Genomic DNA, 12,535 nt, shown 5'->3' on the forward strand with positions numbered 1-12,535 from the left:
TCTCGTGAACTTATGTATCTGGAAAACATGCCTTTTCCGGCCCAAACCTGCTGCAACTCCCCTTCCCGGGACCCCAGCACCACCAGCCTCACACTCATGGCGCAACAGCCACACATTTATAACCGCTCTGGTCATAAAACCCTGACCCATTGGTCAACGCATCAAAAACCCGAGATTAAACCACCGTCAATCTCTCGAGGTCTACATTCAATCGGTTTGTTTATACTCACGTCCTAGGCATTGCTTGCTCCCAACTCTTCTACCCTTAGGTCGTAACCTTCGAGCCATACCGATCTCACTCTCAGACCAGCGTCTTCGAGTTATACCGTCTCACTCTTGGACCACAATCCTCAAGATCTCGGTATCAGGGAACTACTCATCCCCTCAGGGGAATATAATCCCCTCTTCCACTCTCGGAGCCTCCAGCCCCTCGAGCTATCGGTATTCAGGAGAATCACCATCCCCTCAGGAGCAACAATCCTTAACGACTATAAACATCTCCCGACCAAAAGTACCTCCTGTGATTCGAGTATAACATTGCAATGTTACACCTTCCCACTCAACTTCTCATATCAACCTGGATTACCCACCAAACAGAGAAGTATTTGATCCAACTGCATATGAACACCTATCTGCCTCTCTAGGCTCGATACCTCTCGAGAAGAATCTTGTACCGGTCATCTACAACTGCTCCATCCTCCTAACAAAAGATGGATAGTCCTCAACATCTGCAGCCCTCGGCTGCACCCCGCCACATGGGGTACAACTAGAGCCTGCACTGGTACCCCTCTCAGTAACCGCTCCCACAGCACGCCAACGGATCCGCCAAGCAATCATCTTGACCCTTGGCTCCACCTGCTGCAACCCCACACATGGGTTCCCAGCACCCCTGACACGCTCACCGGCTAATCCTCTATGGTCCCTCCTGATACGCTTGCGATCCTACGACATACCTCCTCGTGGAACTCTGGACCACACACTCGCTGGCCTTGGAAACCCGCCCGACCACGAAAACGCCCACGTCCACGACCAACAACTCAAACACCTTTAACCACTGCACTTCCAAGAACAAAGGCCAAGGGATTCGAACAGGAGGAGGGTATAGACTACCTAGAGACGTTCAGCCCTGTCGTATGCACAGCTACGATCCGGATGGTGTTAGATGTGTCAACTGCTAAAAATTGGAATATCAAGCAACTGGACGTGTCTAACGCATTTTTACATGGAGAATTGCAGGAACCTGTTTTCATGTCACAACCCCCTGGATTTGTTGATCCTCAAAGACCAAATTATGTGTGTCGCCTCACTAAAGCTCTCTATGGTTTGAAGCAGGCTCCCCGAGCTTGGTATGACACCTTCAGTAACTTCCTCATTGATTTTGGCTTCTCCTGCAGTAAATCCGACCCATCTCTGTTCACATATCACAAAAATGGTAAGACTCTGGTCCTTCTCCTCTATGTTGATGACATGCTCCTTACTGGGAGCCATGACTCTCTGCTCCATGAGCTCCTTGATACTCTCAACACTCGCTTCTCGATGAAGGACCTTGGACCACCTAAATATTTTCTTGGTGTGGAAATTGACTCCTTCTCTGGTGGCATGTGTCTTCATCAAACTGCTTATGCAAAAGACATTCTCCATCAAGCAGCCATGTCACATTGCAACCCTATGCCAACTCCACTTCCTTAGCAATTAGACAAGCTCAACTCCGAACTCTTTGCAAAACCCACTTACTTTCGCAGTCTTGCCGGCAAGTTTCAATATCTGACCATTACTAGGCCAGACATTCAATTTGCAGTCAACTTTGTCTGCCAACGGATGCATTCTCCTACTGTATCTGACTTTGGTTACCTCAAAAGGATCCTCCGCTATGTGAAGGGGACAATAAATATGGGTCTTCTTATCCGCAAGCACTCCAGTCTCTCCTTGTCGGCATATTGTGACAGTGATCACGCTGGTTGCAAGCAAACTCGTCGTTCCACCACAAGCTTCTGCACCCTGCTCGGTCCTAATATGATCTCTTGGTCAGCCAAAAGGCAACCAACTATTTCCAACTCGTCTACTGAAGCCGAATACAGGTTACTCACAGCCACTGCTCAAGAAGTCACTTGGTTGTCCTTCCTACTCCGTGACTTAGGAATTTCTCAATCACATCCCACTCTACTGCAGTGTGACAATCTTTCTGCAGTCTACCTCAGCACCAATCCGGCACTCCACAACAGGTCTAAACATTTTGACACTGATTATCACTATATCAGAGAACGGGTTGCGCTGGGGTTGATCAAAACGAGGCATGTTCCTTCCGAACTTCAGTTGGCTGACATCTTTACAAAATCATTACCCAAGAAACCGTTCATGGAGCTCAGGTACAAACTCGGTGTCGTTGAACCACCCACACAGAGTTTGCGGGGGAATATAAGTGAGAAAGAGAAGATGGACCACTCCAAGGCCCAGAAGATATCATCGGCCCATAAAACAAATGGTCCAGCTGCAGAAAGGACTCACCTGCAACAGAAAGAGACGAAAGTTGCTTTAGTACCTGCACCTACAGAACATAACATGAGAATAGCAAAGGAGACACTCCGGCTAAAAAACCGCTATAACAGTCTGCAAGCTACAGAGGATGACTAAGCTCTACAGTTGTACCCAAGGATAAGATCAACCATGTTCTAGATTATTCTAGATAACTTTCCTATAAAACCAATTGTAAGCTCATTGAGCAAACTATTGAGGAAATATATTACTTCAGTCAAATATTGTTATTCTCCATTTCTTTCAAAGAGAACATGTTGTCATTCGAACAGAACCCAGATCTGCTTGCATTTGCTTCCCTGAATCCTAGTATCTTGGTTTTAATTCTGTACTTTAGCTTGTTGTTTCCTGAATAAAGAGTTGAATCGTTGTCTTCACGATGTGCTACAAGAAATGTAAACTATAGGAAAAATAACTTGAAGGTTTTATTAACATAATTTATCTCGTGGCATAACGTAATGCAAATTATACTTAACCCTAATATTTTATATTTAATTTATTGTACCATCCAAACCGAACCAATTTCAAACCAAACTATACCTGAAATATTTAGTTACACTAAATTAAAATTAAACAGAATTACAATATATGGTTCTCTTGTGGAAAAGTCAAAATTGGTAACGCTTGCACAACAGCGATAGAGATCTCCAGAAAATGCGAGGGAAATAAAGGAAAGAAAAGACGTGGCTCTGAGCTAGTTGAGCTTTAATTTGTGTAAGCGTTGCCAATTTTGATTTTTCCACAAAGAGTAAGCGTTACCAAGTTTGCATGTCAACATGGAACTGAAATTTAATGTGCAGAACGACACACATTGTTTGTTATTTGTCACATGTCTTGCGTACGCTCCTCATTTGTTTTCACTGTCCCAAGTTTCACGCTCACATGCAAACTGATCCGTGAAGCGGTGACTTAAGAGTGATATGCTCAAATTCTACTCTAGAGCTACTCTAGACCTACTCTCTAAAATTAAAAAATTACTGTAATATTTAGGGGTCGAATTCCACAAGAATTCAAGTCTACACAATAAATTAAAGAGTTTGATGATTACGTTAAACAGAATAATTTGAATTAAAATAAACAATGCAAAATATCAAATGAAATCTGTGTAAATTCAAATGATCAAAAAGCTAGGTCTAGGGAATTTCTCAGGAAATTATGAAATATTAAATCAATAAATTAATTAGGATTCAATCAATTAAAACCATATCTAGAACTCTAAAAAAATTTCTAAAATAAATCAGTTCTCACTGCAAATATTATCTAAATTTAAAACCAGAAAATTCAAATCTCTTTGTAAAATTCTAGGTTAAAAATCAGCTTTAAAAACAAGTTTAGATTGTTCACAAAAAATTACTAAATCAAATCTCTTTGCAAGAAGTAATTTTGCTCATCAAAATGTTTTTTTCAGAAAAATCAATTATATTATCATATCAATTTATTTTCCTAGGTTATTAATTCTAGATGGCCAATCAATGATTAATATGAAGAACAACCTATGATGAAGATCTAGAAAGATAATGAATCCCAAATAAACAGATCTAATAAATCATAAAATCTCTGTGAAAAACTCTGAACCTAACAAGCAAACTACTCAGACATATTCAATGAAGAACAAAACATAATTCTGAATAATAAGCAATTGAGATTAAAAGAGTAAAGAGGGAGTTTATGAATTCTTCTCTTAAAGCAGTTCAGATCTCTCTCCCAAAAGCTCTCAAAATCCCACAGGGTTGCAGAAAATAAAACTTGCTAGAATAAAACTTAAGGGTCTTCTAAAACCTAAAAATACTATTTATATGTTCAAAAACACGTTAGGGACTAATGACGCAAATATGGAAAACTTTAGGACAGATTTGTAAAATTTCCAAAACTTGGTTCTCTCTCGGCTGAACATAGTGTCGATCGATGCTAAGGCAGTGTCGATCGACACTCTCATCCTTCCTCGGCTCCAAGTTCTCTTCCTTAGCTGAATTGCTCCAAAATCCCTTATAATTGCTCCATTTTGCTCCTTCCATGCCAAAATCTTAGAAAACCTGTTAAGACTCTAAAACATCCTACAAAACAAATCAAAAGACTATAAAAAACTCCTAATATCATGGTTAAAAACCATGATATATCAACTCCCCCAAACTTAGACTTTGCTTTCCCTCAAGCAAAACAGAAACTTAGACCTGTGAAAGAGGTTTGAAAACACAGAAACTCATTTTCTCTCTAAGGCACTGCCATGATCATCCAAACCATAATCCCTATGCTAATCAGACAAATCCAAATCGAACCACCATGTACTTCTCCGTTGACATTTGTAGCATCCCAAATTCAAACCAAATTCCACTACTTCCTCCATTAAGCCTTCATCAGTGGGTCTCATCAATTTGATCAATGTCAAGAACCTGCTAGACTCATTCCCGTACTATACCATAACAAGCAAGATATATCTTTTTACAACATGTGGTAGTCTTCCTCTTTCCCAGACTTATTCTAACCTCCTTTGAGCTTTGTTTACTGTTTTTTTTTCTTACTTCTTTTTTTTTTTAAACCAAAGGTGTAGGCGAATAATGGGGTCATCGGTAATTTACCTACCCCTCGCTTCCAAGCTTTGTGTGATCATTTGACTCAAGAGTAGAATAATGAGGTCACAGGTAATTTACATACCCCTCTAAACTGATCAAAATCATCTAATTTTTTATTCTCTCTTTTTTTTTCCTCTAAACAAAGCTCTCAGAAATAATCTCTTCAACTTAAATAAAGGAGAGGAGTACCATTTTCTTTTGAAGATCTTACTTGTCAGGCATGAACAAGGAGTCAAGCTCTATGAACATCAATCTCCTTGATGAGGTAAAAGAAAAGTACAGAAGTTATGGATTCTGTTGGAAATATGGATGTCTCTGGTTTACTGGTCAGCCATTGGATTTTTCATTAGTCGGATTAGAGGATTCAATCTGCAGCATTAATCAACCAAGGCACCTAAAAAGAAAAATCATAGTCCCCAACACAATTTTGAAAAATTTGACTCAATAAAAACAAAAATCGGTTTTGACACACTAAGAACAAAAACTATGTTAGTAGTTAGTACTAACCTCCCCCAGACTTAAACGACACTGTCCCCAGTGTTTTCAAGTAAGAGGAAAGCAAAAAGAAATAAAAACGTATTGAAAATTGTAATGAAAAGACGAACTGATTCTGTTACCTATTAGCGTCGACCGACACCATTTCAGTGTCGATCGACACTCATCACAAATGGTGTTTTTGGCCGTAACTCCTTGTTAGTTGCAGATAGTTGTGTTGATGGATCAATCCTTGGATGATTATTCTGTTTAGAGACACTCAAACACAAGTTAAAAGCAACATGATAGATAGATAGTTCATGATTTCAAACAAATTTCAAACAAAAACTGACTCAATGCAAAAAGAAAAATGACTCAAAAGGAAAAGAAAAACCTAGAAGTGGTTTGCCTCCCACCGAGCGCTTGTTTTCAGTCATTAGCTTGACTGTGCAGCGGATTTCAGGCATCCGGTGGATCAGAACGTGGCAGTGAATGCCTCGGAGAGATGTCCTCCTCATCCAAGGTGGTGTATAAGCTTTAGGTGCATGAGGTCTGCCAAGGATGTGAGGAACAGGACCTGGGTGGGATTTTGGGATGAGTTTGCTTCTTTTATGTCCTTTGAAAGCCTTGTTGATGATAGGAGGGGGTTTGGGTGAAGAAGATGCATACCTTTGCCTTACCTGAGGACTCTGGGGTGTGGAGGGGTGAGTCTTCTGTTTGGGAACAGTTGTTAGACTTGGAGCATCAGTTGTGGACAAGTGCAGGCTCGGATGTGGAGGGGTGTCGACTGATGCTGATAGGGTATTGATCGACACCGAGCCTGATGCTCGTGTTGCAGAAACCTTCTCAACAGAAAAGTCTGTCCATCAATGGTAGGAGCTCTCCTCAGCTTATCCATCTCAAAATTTATACTCAAACCATCCACATTCAGTGCTATTTGTCCCCTCTTCACATCTTTGATGGCACCAGCTGTTGCCAAGAAAGATCTTCCTAAGATGAGAGGATCACCAGGCTCTTTATCATACTTCAGCACCACAAAGTCAGTGGGAATCATGAAGTTTCCAGCCTTAATTGGAATATCCTCTAAGACACCTTCAGGAATTCTCTGAGATTTATCAGCTAAGATAAGAGATAATCTAGTTGGCTTGAATTCTGTCATCCCAAGTTTCATAGCAACAGAATGTGGCATCAAGTTAATACTAGAGCCTAGATCACAGAGTGAGTGAGCAAACCGTTCTGCAGAGATAGGGCAATCAAGTACAAAGCTTCCAGGGTCTGGTAACTTCTCTACAGTCCTACACTGAATCATTGCACTCACTTCCTTAGAGACAACCACCTCTTGCTTCTTCTCTTTCTTTTTCTGTGAGGGCTGGTTCAAAAGAATTGCACTGACATCTTTGGTAAGTAGTGCTCCTTCCTCAGGGCTCAAACCATTGGATACCATCCTCTTCACATACCGCTTAAGTGGTGGTGAAAGTTTTACTGCATCAATTAAAGGCATCTCAATCATTACCTTATTTATCATTTTCTTGCATCTAGCTTCCTCAAGCTCCTACTTGGACCTTCTTGGCTTAGGAAAAGGGACCATAGGCTTGTACACCCTCTCAACAGCTGTTGGAACCTGAGATTTTGCAGTTTCTGGTTCTGTCTGAGAGGGGTGTCGACTGACACCCATGTGGTGTCACAATCGTCTGAAGTCGAATTCTCCGTCTCGGGTTTGGCCGATTACTCTCCTTTTTCTGCAGTTTCAATTTCACCATCTTCTTCATCCCTCACTAATATGGCATTGCAAGCATGCTTGGGGTTTGACTCAGTTCTTCCAGAGAGAAACCCCTCTTGCCTTTTAACAGACCCAGCAGTCTAGGCAACCTGATTTTCCAGCTTCTTGACATGAATGTTCAAAGCATCAATCCTCCCAGTAAGCTCATTTTAGACATTATCAATCTTCCCATTGAATGTCACTGATAACTGTTCCTGACCTTGCAAAAGTTGCTCTAGCATAGCTTCCATTCTACTTTCAGAAGATGTTTGTGGAGGAGGAGACTAATAAGAAGAGTTCCCATAGGTTCTAGTATGACCATTGTTTTGTTTCTGCTTCTGGTAATCTGGTTTAGGAGTGTAGCCTGAAGAGTTTCCACTGTAAGGCTTGTTACTTTGTTGATTACTGAATCTCTGACCCTGATTTCCATAGACAAAGTTGACATCTGCTTCTTCATTCCCTGTCTCAGGTTGTGGCTCAAATGTCTCAACTTCAGTAGCAACGTGAACTGACTTCTTACCCACAAGAAGATTGTGAACTGAATCCAGCTTGGCATTAACAGAAGCTAACTGGTTTGCATCAAATCCTCCACGCAATCTCTTCCTTTCAACATCTGCTCTCTTAGTACTATTGCTAGAAGCCAAGTTTTCAAACAAAGCTTCAGCATCTTCTGGAAATCTTGTTTTGAAATTCCCATGACTTGCAGCATCTAAAGCCAACTGATACTCTCAGTCACACCCTCTGAAAAAATATACTTAGCAATTGAACCCTTGAGAAACCATGGTGTAGATAGTCCCTCTGATAAGCTTTGAACCTCACCCAAGCTGCTTTGAAAGCTTCATCTGGTCTTTGCTTGAAAGAGGACAGCTTCACTCTCAACTCATTAGACATAGCATCATCATAAAAATAATTAAGGAAAGCCACCTTAATTTGTTGCCAAGATGTCAAAGATCAAGCTGGCAACTATTTCAGCCATTGAGATGCTTCTCCTGCAAGTGAATATGGGAAGAGCTTGCAGTAGATGTAGTCCTCAGTCACTCTATTAGCCTTGATACTAGTTACCAGGTCTTCAAAGTGCTCAATATGGTCCAAAGGCTTCTCATTGGGCAGGTTTGAGAAAGGTCTCTGCCCAACAAGCTGAAAGTAAGCAGGCTTTAGCTCAAAGTCATTCCTTTCGAATGGAGAAAGAACAATTGCAGATCGGTTCTGATAAACCAGGTCAGCTCTGTTGAAGTCTGCAATGGTCCTGATCAAGTTCCGGTTCTGTTCTTGTCTTCGAACTGGGTTCTGGACGTGGTTGGCAGCTCCACGTCCGTATGCTGAGGTGGGTGTCGATCGATACCAAGTAGGCGTCGATCGACACCATCAGTCTGCTCGTCGCCAACAGCAGCGTGCTCGTTGACAACAACAGCTTCATCAATCACATTGCCTTCTGCATCAAGCTTTTGGCCCTGCTCGTTGCGCAAGTGGCCCTCTTGATCCCTCAAAGCACCATCCTCATCACGAACCAGAATGATTTTGTTAACCATCTTCAAGGATTTGTTTGTTTTTCTGTTCTCACGCTCAAGTTTTCCCAACTCTTGGTTTGAAAGATTCATAGTAGGATCAGTCTTATTGCTCCTTGTATGAGGTCTAGGAGGCATGCACCTGAAACACCAAAGAGAAGAAAAACAAAAACGTGTAAATAGAAAATAAAAAGAAAAATTTAGACGAAATTAAAAACACAAATCTAATGGTAGATCAAAGAGTCCCCAACAACGGCGCCAAAATTTGATATGCTCAAATCAAACCCTAGAGCTACTCTCTCAAATTAAAAGGTCATGGTAATACTTAGGGGTCGAATTCCACAATGACTCAAGTCTACACAATAAATTATAGAGTTTTATGATTACACTAAAGAGAATAATTTGAATTAAAATAAACAATGCAAAATATCAAATGAAAGTTGTGTAAATTCAAATGATCAAAAAGCTAGGTCTACGAAATTTCTCAGGAAATTATGAAATATTAAATCAATAAATTAATTAGGATTCAATAAATTAAAATCAGATCTAGAACTCTAAACAATTTTGTAAAATAAATCAGTTCTCACTGCAAATATTATCTAAATTTAAAACCAGAAAATCCAAATCTCTTTGTAAAATTCTAGGTTAAAAATCAGCTTTAAAAACAAGTTTAGATTGTTCACAAAATTACTAAATCAAATCTCTTTGCAAGAAGTAATTTTGCTCATCAAAAGGTTTTTGTCAGGAAAATCAATTATATTCTCATATCAATTTATTTTCCTAGGTTATTAATTCTAGATGGCCAATCAATGATTAATATGAAGAACAACCTATGAGGAAGATCTAGAAAGATAATGAATCCCAAATAAACAGATCTAATAAATCATAAAATCTCTGTGAAAAACTCTGAACCTAACAAGAAAACTACTCAGACATATTCAATGAAGAACAAAACATAATTATGAATAATAAGCAATTGAGATTAAAAGAGTAAAGAGGGAGTTTATGAATTCTTCTCTCAAAGCAGTTCAGATCTCTCTCCCAAAAGCTCTCAAAATCCTACAGGGTTGCAGAAAATAAAACTTGCTAGAATAAAACTTAAGGGTCTTCTAAAACCTAAAAATACTATTTATATGTTCAGAAACACGTCAGGGACTAATGATGCAAATATGGAAAACTTTAAGGCAGATTTGTAAAATTTCCAAAACTTGCTTCTCTCTCGGCTGAACATGGTGTCGATCGATGCTAAGGCAGTGTCGATCGACACTTTCATCCTTCCTCGGCTCCAAATTTTCTTTCTTAGCTGAATTGCTCCAAAATCCTTTATAATTATTCCATTTTGCTTTTTCTATGCCAAAATTCTAGAAAACATGTTAAAGACTTAAAACATTCTACAAAATAAATCAAAATACTATAAAAGATTCCTAATATCATAGTTAAAAACTGTAAAAACTATGATATATTAGAGAGCTTACAGATTTTCAAAGCCGTCGTTTGGGCCACATACCTCTGATTCGTTTGGGCCACATACCTCTGATTATGAAGCGGTTAGCGTAGGACCGCTCGCTCTCATATTTGATTAGTGCTCCCACGTTTGACTATATTGTACGTACGTTTTCTTTCTTTCTCTAACATATTTCAAAAATTCTAGCAAGGCTGAGGAATTATATATATGAACAAAATACTAAGAGCTTAAAAATGCACTTAACGACCTAATTAAAAAGATTATATATATCAACAAGGAGAATTCAAAAGTCTACTGAAACTGATGTCTATCAATTCAGCAAGTGCAAGGACTTATATTATGGTTAAGAAAAGAGATTAAAATAAAGATAATGAGTCCTCATTTTACTTTTAAATTTTCTTTACATACCAATTTTCTTATTAATAAATACATGTACTTTTCACATATATGACAAAATTATCGAATTTTCAATCAAACATATTATTTTTGTAAGATTAATTATTTTGTAGTTCACTGTGAACTTTTTGCTCCAATGGTATATTGGTATGTTCTGTGTCCATTAGTGATTAGGATCGTGATGCATAATATACATATATGTTCACCGCGACTTATCAGGTCAGCTACAACCCTTTTAATTCGTTTGTGGTGAATGGTGAATTGGTGATCCGTAGGTTATATTTCCAATATTTGAAGGTGTGTTGTAAATGTAATGGGTATTACGTATAATATATTCAAGATTTGATCTACGCAAGTTCTTTGGATAGATGAGATATTTCACACACACACATATATATTATTAAATCATATATAGTGTTATTAGGTGATACAAGGGACCCTTTCTTTAACAAAAAAATTAAAGGATACAAGTGACCCTGTATGTTGTATCTAGACAAATAATAGCAAATATGGCCATTTGCAGCTTAGCGAACTCATCTTCTAAACATATAGACTAGAAACAACGCCAAAGAGAATGTAAGTTATGGAGAGAACGGAATGACAGAAAGCATGGTACAGCGGCTATCCAAGCAGCTCAGCTCATCTCTTTGCTTGACAGACAGATTCAAAACAAGCTCCTAACCATCCAACGGGTAGGGGATTTGCGTTATGAACCTGCTCTACATTTCTGGCTAACTTCCAGGGGATACTAATCATCGCCAATTCTGGCAAAATTAGAATTTTCTTGCTCTATTTTCGTATTCTAAAGTTTCAGAACACTTCAGACCAATTCGAAACAAGCTCTTAATCATCCAATGGGCAGGGAATTTGCGTTATGAACCTGCTCTACATTTCTGGCTAACTTCCAGGGGATACTAATCATCGCCAATTCTGGCAAAGTTAGAATTTTCTTGCTCTGTTTTCGCATTCTAAAGTTTCAGAACACTTCAGACCAATTGTAAAGTGAACGTTAATTTTTCTTAAATTAATTTAACATTATATTCAAAAAAAAAAAAACGACCTTCATCAATTGGGCTCGACATGGGCTGAGACTAAATCCTAAAGGGCTAATCGTTATGAATGGTAAACTATCACTCGATCGATGACTGTGGTTTGGAAATAAAAAATAAATACTGTAACATTATTAATCTTCGAATTAGCTAGTAATATTGAATCTATACATTCTAATCTTACTAATTCCAGCAAATTAATAATTTTAACAAAACTGAATTTGAATTAAATTACAAATCGTAACTAACCTTACCATAACTTGTATAAGTGGTTTGTATTAATGTTGTCGTATAATGCATGTTGTAAAAAATAAAATAAAAAGTAGCCATATAATTTTTATTACAAAACCTAACTAGTATATCCACCTCATTAATCTAATGAATCTAAACACCTAATCTTAGATTTACCAAACTAATTGAGAGAGATAGAGTGGGCTGGCCAAAAACCACTTTTCTCCATTAAGACTAAGCTAGATCAATATGACTTACTTCATTGTTGGTAATTCATATCTACTCTAATTTAGTTAGGTATATCTACAAATATTTATTTTCAACTTTAAATTGTGGACAAATCAAATTCTATATTAGTGTGTATATATATGCTTTCTCAGCGCACTAGTATGATACGTGATCATGGTTAGGTAGATTAGCGTATGGTTAGGACAATTTAATTAATTAGTTTTGGTGGTTTACTTTATGAATTTGATTTAAGTATTTTCCATTTATGCATTAGGGTTTTGATTAAGTTGTATCACGACCTATATAATGGTCTTTATTGATTAATG

The sequence above is a fragment of the Camelina sativa genome, chromosome 10 (assembly GCF_030686135.1).
Source record: "Camelina sativa cultivar CO46 ecotype springtype chromosome 10, ASM3068613v1".
Taxonomy (NCBI): Eukaryota; Viridiplantae; Streptophyta; class Magnoliopsida; order Brassicales; family Brassicaceae; genus Camelina; species Camelina sativa.